The 9914-nt window shown below is 48.6% G+C and overlaps 1 long non-coding RNA gene across 1 annotated transcript; it reads left to right on the top strand.

Annotated features, from left to right (window-relative positions):
- Window positions 1–319: 319 nt before the first annotated feature.
- LOC125324150 lies at window positions 320–8516 on the top strand. Its single transcript, XR_007202835.1, has 2 exons — window positions 320–7760; window positions 8061–8516. It is a non-coding gene; the product is annotated as an uncharacterized LOC125324150 (long non-coding RNA).
- Window positions 8517–9914: the final 1398 nt, after the last annotated feature.

The following is a 9914-nucleotide window of genomic DNA, read 5'->3' as shown; positions in this document are numbered from 1 at the left end:
GTCAGGACACAGCGTTCTTTCCAGTCACTATTTCCATTTTGCTTTTTAGTTTCCAAGTGAAATAAATATTATCCTTAAAGCCTAATGTGGTTATATATACATCGACACAGGATTGAATCCAGATTTTCTTCAGCAACATCTGGAGAAAAGTAGCCTGAGAGGAGATTTTATTGCTCTCTACAACTACCTGAAAGGAGGTTGTAGCCAGGTGGGGATGAGTAACAAGTGACGGGATGAGAGGAAATGGCCTCAAGTTGCACCAGGGGAGGCTTAGATAGAGTATTAGGAAAAATTTCTTCACTGAAAAGGTTATCAAGCATTGGAACAGGCTGCCCAGGGAAATGGTTGAGTCATCATCCCTGGAGGTATTAAAACAAAATGTAGATGTGGCTATGTTTAGTGGTGGACTCTATGATCTTACAGGTCTTTTCCAACCTAAATGATTGCATAATTCTGTGACTATGCTATGGCTGTGTGTGGTTCTGCTCAGGCCTGTCCTTACTGACAAGAGCAGCCGTGTATTTCTTCTATGTACTAAAGCACCTCTAATTCTTCCTTGACTTGTTTGCACAAGAAGATGCAAACTGCCATGTCTCACTGGTGTCTCCGTTGTGGGTACGTGCAAGAAGAAACACCTTGTTCCTCCCATGTGAGGTTTGGGTTGTAACCAGTACTGTGCTGAGCCTGCACCAGTGGTCGTGAACTCCAAAGGAGGTATCTGGCAGGCAGCCTCTTTCTCTGATAAGAGAAATCAGGCTTGTTTGAAGAAACACGGAGAAGCCCAGGCTCAGAGGAGAGTGCCAGCTAACTCACTAGGATATTGGCCCATCTCCTCTTGTGGAGAAACAGAACTGGGTTAGGGAGAAACAAAACAGGTACAGATAATTCTCTGCCTGAAACTGGAATTTGTCTTCCGCTGGAGTCATTCAGGAGCAAGATGTCGTTGTGAATGGTTTTTAAATTGTTTTGGGAGCAGCCAGGGGAAATGGTGAGTGTTGAGCATCACAACATGGAGCTGGGGAGCATCATCCTCTTGGGGACACTGAGCCCTCATTTCCTGCAGCTGGCAGGAGCAGCAAGCTTCCTGTCTCCAGCTCCCTCTGGGTTGTGCTGTGGGACCATCATGCCCCCTGCTCTAGTGCAAAGGTGCAGTGGCCAAACGGGAGTGGGAGAAGAGACCTCTCCTCCTCCCACCAGACCCAGCTGGTGTGAGCAAACACCCCACTCTTGCGGCTGCAGCAATAACTAAACACATATATTTTTCCCCTTTATTCTTTTTTTTAATAATTTCCTGGACCCTTTTCAGGACAAATTCCACTGCTGAGCGGATGCCATGGGCAGCAGGCGCAGTGTTGGCAGCTGGTTCCTCAAGGAAAACGTGAGTGCACCGACTATGCCTTAATACACCATTAATGATCAGGAACAAAACACAAACATTACGGACACTTTCCTTGGAGAAAATAAAATAAACTCAGCTAATTCAGATGTTGGTGTTGCACAGTCATGGTTATTCCTTTGCTGCTTTCCTTATGAATTATTAATACATGTGAGGCTCACGACAGGCAGGTTTGATGCCTGCTAAAGGACACAGGTAGTGCCATTGCATGTGTGTGGTGGCACCGAGGAGCAGGGCTGCCTGCATGCTGCAGACAGTGCCAGTGCTCGAAGTGGGTTTCAGGTGCCAGGGTTTACTCCACACTGCGCCATCCTCCATCTCACCAGCATCGTGTGCAGTGATGCCTGAGGGAGCTGCTGCTGCCAGACACCCTGACCACACTGGAGAAATGTGGTCTTTGTGGAAACTGGCTTTCGTAGCCCTGCCATGCCCCACCTGGGGAGCCCTGGGGACTAAAGATAATCGTGTGTAAGAAAAGAACTTCACTTTTATGCGGGAGTGGCTTAAGTCAGCTTTAAAAGCAGCTGCTGAATCCTTCTGAACTACTTGGCAGGGAATTCCACATCCACTTCTCATTGAACTGCTCGTGCTATCTGCCACCTTTCAGGCATGTCACCACCAGTCCCCTGTGGGACCTGCTGACAGCTGCAGTGTATAGCAAGGCTCCTCCAGCAGGCCCCTGTGGAGCTCCAGCTCTCCCATGAGGATCCCAATGTCTTTTGGGACTAAGGCATCATGAGCCACATTGGTGAAGCCTCCAGGACTGCTCAACTGATGAAAATCACCAACTCCAAGTCTGCTCAGACCTTTAGTAACTGCCAGCACTGCTGCTAGAAGCTGTGGGAAAAAGGTCTTTTCCCTTTTTTCCTTTGAGTGTGATGCTTTCCTGTGGTGCCTGTGAGGGAGATGCTGGCCACCCTGGCTGCACCTCCATGTGGCCCCTCCTGTGCCTACCACATTGTACCCAGCTGATGCTTTCCACACAGCAGAGGCCAGGGCCACCTCAGTTGCCATGGCAACACAAAAAAAAGGAGCCAGGAGTTTAATTTTTTTTTTCTTCCAAAGTAAAGCCACTTGCTTGAAACCTCACCTTCCATTTTGGGTGATTTTGCAGCCCCCCCATGTTCACCTTCTCTGCACAGTTCACAGCACCCACACTGGGCAGGATGCTTGAAAGGAACAACATCCCTGCCCAGCAGCATGAGTGCAACCACGGGATGGTCTGGTGAGGAGGCAGTGGAAGGGACCCAAGTCTTCTCTTTCTCTGCTCCGTTCTAGCAGTTGTCTAGCAAAGTTACACTCAAGGCACTTATGCTTTGCTCTCCCCTGCATTTTTTGGTGGAATCTGGCATCGCCTAGAATATGGGGAAAGGGACAGAGTGGACTGTGAAGGACAATTATGATGAATTTCCATATTCTGGTAGCTGATTCCCAAAGCAAAGCTCACACCACCAAGCCTGACAGAGTTCAAGAAGCATTTGGACAATGCAGTTGAGCATATGGTGTGACTCTTGGGAATGGTCCTGTACAAGACTGGGAGTGGGACTTGAGGATCCTTGTGGGTCCCTTGCAGCTCAGGATATTCTGTGATTCTGTGATCAACCAGCAAGGTTTGTGCTGTTTCTTGCATTTACACCATCATTTTTCTAGTTGTAGTTTCTTCTGTGCCAGCTGCCTTTGTTAGGCTCTTCCACCCAGCTACAAGTTTCAGTGCTTTTATGTGGCATGTGTTTCTAAACTTCGTTTTCACGCTTGAGCCAGCACCAATTGACAAAGCAGCCCATGCTTGGTTGCTTTGCATGCCCACAAATCTCAGCAAGCCTCCTTGCAGCTGCACATGTGGGCAGGCAGCAGCCACTGGTAGCAAGGGGATTTTCTTGCAAATGTCCACCTCTTGGCTGATGCCGCCAGCGGTGCACAAAGCTGATGGCACTGGTAGTGTGGTTCCTTACTGCATTGCTTTATACTCACAAGCATTTCCTAAGGATAAAGCTAAATGTCCTGCCTCTGGGTTTGCCTTGTTCTTCCCTAGGATGAGCAATTCCCATCTCTGTCCTGAAGTCTGAGTCAAATCAAAATTTTCACCTCAATCAGCAGCACAGCTCTGTCTTAAAGGCTTTTTCTGAAGCTACACTGCTGAAGTTGATTCCCTCCTCAGTAATGTGATTTAAATCACCCTTCAATCACTAGTCATTTCCTCACCTTGTGGCAATAAGGACAAATTAGCACCTTAAATAAGAGAAACATGCTTCTAGGAAATGGGTTTAATTTCTAGTGGGTTTTTGAGAAGCGGCTGCCAAGCTTGGATCAGTTGGTTTCTCTGCTGTGGGTGTAGGAAGGAAAAGGGCACAAACAGGAAAAAGTTGTCATGTTGTGCATGACAATGATACAGAAGGAAAGAGTTTCTGAGTGCTGTAGGGGGCCATTACCAGAGCACTGTAGTCATCTCCACCTGCATCCTCTCTTCACCTGCACCAGAAGCTCATGGCCACAATGGGTAGATTTTTCTGGATGGCCCAGCACCTTCTGGAACTCAGAGATTTCAGTGCTTAATTGAAAGGTAGCCCCGAAGGGTGAGGGAGTCTGTCCTGCTGATGGTATGTAGCCATCCGTATTGTTGAACAGCAGTGAGATTTACCCTCCAGCTTGCCTCCAGGTCATGCCTTTTCCTTAAAAATAAGAAAGTTATTTTTAACGTGAAAAAGAGTGATGTTGGGAGGTGTTAAGACCCAGCTGCAGGGGTTGGCATGGTGGGCTTGCCCTGGAAATAAAGCTCAAAGTTCACATGTTCTGCCCATGGGATTGAGAGGATTGTTGGTACTTCAGAGAATTGATACAGCCTTACCAGGCTGGCTGGTCACTTGGATGACTGATTAGTGATTTACAACGAGTTGGAGCCCACAGGCACCCCCTGTTGTGTCCTGGAAGAGAGGATGGAGTTGCACAGTGAGTACCTGGGTAAGCTGGGGTTTCATACAGATGAGAAGAGCTGAAATGAATGTATTTGACTCAGGCTTGTTTTTACCTTTATCCATGTATATTAAAGTAGCAAGCATTTTTTTTTCATCCCAGAATAGCGATATTTTACTGTTTATGCCACAAGCATGGCAGTGAGAACCAAGCTATTTAATTTCTTTTCCTTAATCAAAAGCTGCAACCGCTGCTACTGGTGACCGCAACCCAGGCTGAGGAGCTGCTGCCACCTGAAATGCCACAGAAAAGGCTTTCCAACAGCCTGCTAAAATGAACAGAAAGAAATTGCTTGGATCAGGTGGTAGCCACCTGAGTGCACCCAAAGAACAGATAAATGTTCCTTAAATCAGCCTCAGGCAAACACAATACCAAATTATTAGCTGGGGTTTTTTTTAATGATTCCAGGGCATGGTCTAAGGAACTCCAAATCAGTAAGCCTCATGTCTGAACCAGAAAAAAATCTGTAGAAACAGCTTTTATACAGCAAAGTACAGACATTGAAGATGCTAGGATAAATGTGATGCATAAAGGGAAGAGATAAAATGAGCTCTTACAAATGGAAGTTGTGCCTGATAAATCTGTGATCTCTGCAGGAATGAAGAGGTAACACATTCTTAAATGGTCTGAAAAGGGGGGGATGGATGGATGGATAGATAGATATAAAGAAGTTTGCTGGTGGTACAGGATTGTTTAGGATCATTAGAGATTAGGCAAAATATTGCAGAATTTTTTCTCTGTATTGATTTTGAGGCAGCAAAATTACCCATTAATTAAAACTTAGTTTAGTTACCTAATATTAACTAAAAGAGAACAAGGAGTCTAAAAAACAGTAGTTCTAACCATTCAAAGACTTTGAGGTCCGAATTTAAAAGGTATTTGTATCACTTTGGATAGAGGTCTGAAAATATCAGCTCAGTGCTCACCTTAAAAGACAAAGCAGCTTTTGGGGAGCCTTACAGTTTAGGATGTTAGTGACCTGGGTAAAATGGTTCCTTGGGCATCACACTCGTCATGTGGGGTTACACTGGCCTCCAGAACCTGCCACCTCTGCTCTGGCACAGCATGTCCCCCCTGTGCAGCCTCCGTGCCCATGTTTCTGTGCCCTTAGCTCCTTGCCTGACAATTTAAACTCTCTACTTGGCAGCTGGTACCTGGTTAAATCATGTACAGTGTCAGCCATACCCATGCTGAGCAGTGGCAAGTGGCTTCCCAGCTGTCTAATGAGGGCAGGGAACATTTTGATCAGCCCCTCTTGACCCCACAGCTAATGCAGGCCAGCGAATCTGCCTTGGCAATTTGTGCACCAGGCTTGTACCTTTGGCCTGAGGCTGGAGACGATGCTAAACATCTGCCGCTGGACTCCTGAGAGTGACGTCAATACTCTTTTGTCCCAAGTCTCGTACTGGCTCAGCTGCATCCATCTCTCCCAAAGATAAATTGTACTTTATTGCATGGTATTGCTCAGCACAGAAAAAACTCTCATTAGGCACCAGCAATTCAGCACTTAAGCTCATAGTAATAAATAACTTGACCAGGGTAGCTTTTTTCCCCTTTTCACTTCATCTTTCCTTTTCCCCTTTCTGCCTATGCACAGGCTCTCAGAAAGCAGAGAGGGGCTGGCAGGATGGCAGAGGATGGTTGCAGAGTGTCCCTGTGCATTTCTGGGGACAGAATCAGGAAGCCAGGGCAGCAGAGACGTGCTCTGCCTTGCTGCAGTCCCACTGGTATCCTCTGCCCAAGCAGAGTGGTTTCTGCAGGAGACAACAAGCAGTGCAAGAAACTCAGGGCCTCTCCCAGGGCATGTCTTGGGGTGGATCTAAGGACACACCCAGATAAATCTGCCCAGCCCTGGGTAAGGGGTGACCTCTACCTCCCACATGCAATAGGCACTGTAAGACACCTGTCTCCAGCCCTCCTTGAGCCATGGGACGCTTGTCTGGTCAGGAGTGCAGGGAGCTGGGCACAGCTGGGCTCATCTCCTGCAGAGGTTCTTTTAGGGAACCCTCACTCTACCAGCCTGCCCTTATCTCTCATCAGCTGCAGACACTTCAGGGAGTCTCTGTTGTGTCCCACAAACCCCTGGACTTGGTGGCATCGGGCAGAAGGATGCCAGGAGCTGCTGGCAACCCACCTGGAGGGACGCACCCTGGGCAGTGTATACTGTGCCTCTCTGCTCTGACCTCTTCTCACCATCTTCCCTCCCCACCATCCTTCCTCAAGCTCAAAAGCCAAACATTTAAGGAATTATATTAGCAAGCCGTTTCCCTCTCAGCTTGCCTCAGGGCCAGTCAATTTATTTGCTGGTTATAGAGAAATTTCCTCTCTCCTCCCAAAAATGTAGTGTGCGGGCAGTAACCACAGCCTTGGGAAGGTCCCGGAGCTGCTGAGGAGCAGGTGGCAGCAGACAGACTCGCAGTTCGGGGATGGATGCAGCAGGGTGCGGGAGAAGCGGGGCCCTAGCGCGGGCTGCTGCTGCCATCTAGCCATGCCCGCCGCCGCTCAGCCCTCACCCACGCCACCTTCTCCGGCTATGTTCTGTCTACATCGCTGCTTTTCTGTGGCTTTCCTCTTCTGAGCCACAAAGAAGAAGGTGTCTTTTAAGGTCTCTTCGTTTAGCCCGCGCTTTCCAAGGCTGCTGCCATAGCGGCTGCAGGGCCGGCCGGGCGGCAGCTCGGGGGTCACAGCCGTGCCGCTCACTCTGCCCTGCTCCCCGCGGGCTCTGTGGGGCCGCGCCGGCTGCACCGCATCCTTTCTCATGAGAGCCACCTCTCCTGGAGGAGGACACTCCGCGTCCCCTGGTGTTGGCATGGTTATTGGATCCAGCGGCCCTCCCACCACCCTGTCCTAAGGACAACACCAGTGTCCTAAACCTGAGGCTGGCAATGGGTCTCTGCTTTTGAAGCCATTTGCTCCCTCCAGTGTCTGTCGCTCTCCCAGGAGGAGAAGCAAACAGAAATCAGCATATTCAGCCGGTGAACAGGAAAACTGCTTCATGAACGTGAGAAGCCACTCAGGGCTCTCCTGGGTGAGGAATCTTCTTCATGCCACGGAGCAAGATGAGGCTCTTACCTTTGTTCCAACAGCCGGACTGTGGCTTTGGTTTAGCATCCATTACCAGTTCTTCCCCACTACTTTTTAACTTTTTTGAGGCAGGAGTGGGTCCTCTCCCTTCAGCAGCTCCTCAGAGGCTGCTGCCCCTTTAGATCCATTTTAGCACTGGAGCACGAGCCCTCACCATGCAGAGCCCCATAGAGGGGAAGGCAGCCAAGGAGGTGGTAGTGTTGGAAAACCCCATTGCTGAACTGAGGGAACTGTGCTGCAGGGCTCAGACCCATGGCACTGCTGGACCCACTAGGGAGCAGGGTGATGACAGACACACTAGGATTGGAAGGTGTTGCAGTGGGGATCCTGCAACACGCATATATCAAACCAGGAGTCCCGTGGAAAGGAAATATATACGGACAGACAGATTCTTGCTAGCTGTTTCAGAGATGTTTATTTCTCCAGCCGCATGGCCGGGGCTCTGCCGAGGAACTGTTCCAGTCACGGGACCAAGGGTCCTTCTGCCCGCGCAGGGAACACAAACCAACCAATGGGAACGAGGCTGAGCAGGGACAGGGAAGCCCCGTGTCTGTGCCCTCAGGGCCCCTCTCCCAGGGCTACATGGCAGGGGAGGGACCCCAACAGGAAGGGACTTCAGGAGGTCGCTAGCCGAGGCTTCTGCTCCAAGCAGGATCAATTGCAAGATCAGTTCACGGCTGCTCAAGACCTTGACCTGTCAGGTCTCAAAAGCCTCTGGAGATGGAGCCTGGCCAATCCCACTAGTCCTGGCTGTCCCCACGAAGCAAGTTGCTCCTTGCATCCAGACTGACTCCCCGGTTTCAGCTTGTGTCCACTGACATTTGACATCAGCAATCCTGCAAATCTGCTCTACAGAAGGCGGCATAAATCAGTTCCATGCAGTTACTCAAAAAAACCCCCAAAAACTCTGGCAATGGCAAACCTAAATTAACCCCAGGAGCAAGAGAGAAGAATAAAAAACATCACAGTAATAGCTACTGAAAGAGCCAAGCCTCAGACTGGGCACCAAGCAGGAAACTGGAAGCTGACAGGACATTTGAGGTAACAGCCTTAATAAATAATTAAAGAAAACCCCAGCTCTTTTTGAAGTTTTCCTAGTATTAAAACCCTCACATCCTCTGTTTCCCATGTCTGTGAATGGATGGGATGAGAGCATTGTTTGGTTGGGGTTTTTTTGAGCTGTGCAATATCTTAATTATTACTTTGTACATACTTTTTCCTTGTAGTTTCTTATTTGCATTTGTTCTCTCTAATAACATCTCACTTATGCTATGGTCTAACATCGGGAATGTGGGATTCATTTGAAAGCTTTCCGTTTCACTCCTTTCCTCCTCCTGCCCTGGCTCTGACCGACACGGTTTCTTGGATGCATTTTTTTTGAGCTGAGCTCCATCTTGTGGGCTTTTGCGCGGCTAATTAGTCACCACATCCTTATCTCTGGGAGGATCTCCCTTGGACCCGGTCAGAGGAACACGCCCCACTTTGCTTGCAGTCAGGTGTAATCATAGAATCAATCACAGAGACAGAATGGCTTGGGTTGGAAGGGACCCTTAAAGACAACTAGTTCCAACATCCTGCCCCTGGAAAGACACCTTCCACTAGACCAAGCTGCCCAAATAACCCACTGAGGAATGAAACCCAGATGGCAGAAGCAGGTGAGTCCCATAGCACCTAACTGCTGGGGAGTTTGGGAACCATCCCATGGGGTGCAGGAGGAATCTCTCTTCCCTAAATCAGCAGTCTCTGGCGAGTTGGATTTTCTTTTGCTTTTCAGTCAGATGCTGTAATTGTTTAATGTGTGTTTTGACTGCAGAAAAATGGGACAACCATCGCTGAGAAATGTTTATTGAGCTGTTACAGTGCAATGCTGTTGCTACTGATGAACTGTAGTTAACAGCAAGTAAATGGAGTTCTTAAGCAGGATTTTTTTAATCTAAAAATGTGGTAGATGATTTTCTTCTTACCCTCACAGTAAGGGCAGCAGCACCTCTGTTCTTACTGAAAAATGCATCCATGTTATCCTGTTCAAGCACTGCAACCCTGTGCTTTGCAAGATTGCCAGCTAGTGAGCTTAGTAGCCAGATATAAAAGGGTGATGCTTAAGACAACTGAATGTCCAAATCCTGTACTCACACTGTAGGCAACTGCTATCTCAGGGTGGATTAAATAATACCTGTAAAATACTTTGGGAATTCTTTGTACTGAGCTGCTGCAGTTGCCCTTTCTCAGCTCCTATGCGCTACTTGCTGAGTTCTCAAGGTACTCTGAGCCTCTACATCCTTAGCAGTGATAAGGTGTTGGTAGCAACCCAGCTGGGAGCACTGGTCTCTGCATCGCTGCTCTGAAAGTCTCTGCCTTTCTCTCCCTCCCTGAATCGCCGCACAGCCTTGCTGTCTTCTGGCTGCTTTCTGGACTGGAACATGGCAGTTGGCTTTGTACCAGGAAAGCAGGGTGAACCAATTAG

The sequence above is a fragment of the Corvus hawaiiensis genome, chromosome 3 (assembly GCF_020740725.1).
Source record: "Corvus hawaiiensis isolate bCorHaw1 chromosome 3, bCorHaw1.pri.cur, whole genome shotgun sequence".
In the NCBI taxonomy this organism is placed as follows: Eukaryota; Metazoa; Chordata; class Aves; order Passeriformes; family Corvidae; genus Corvus; species Corvus hawaiiensis.
The sequence above is the reverse complement of the archived record's forward strand: the minus strand, read 5'-3'. Positions and strand labels throughout refer to the sequence as shown.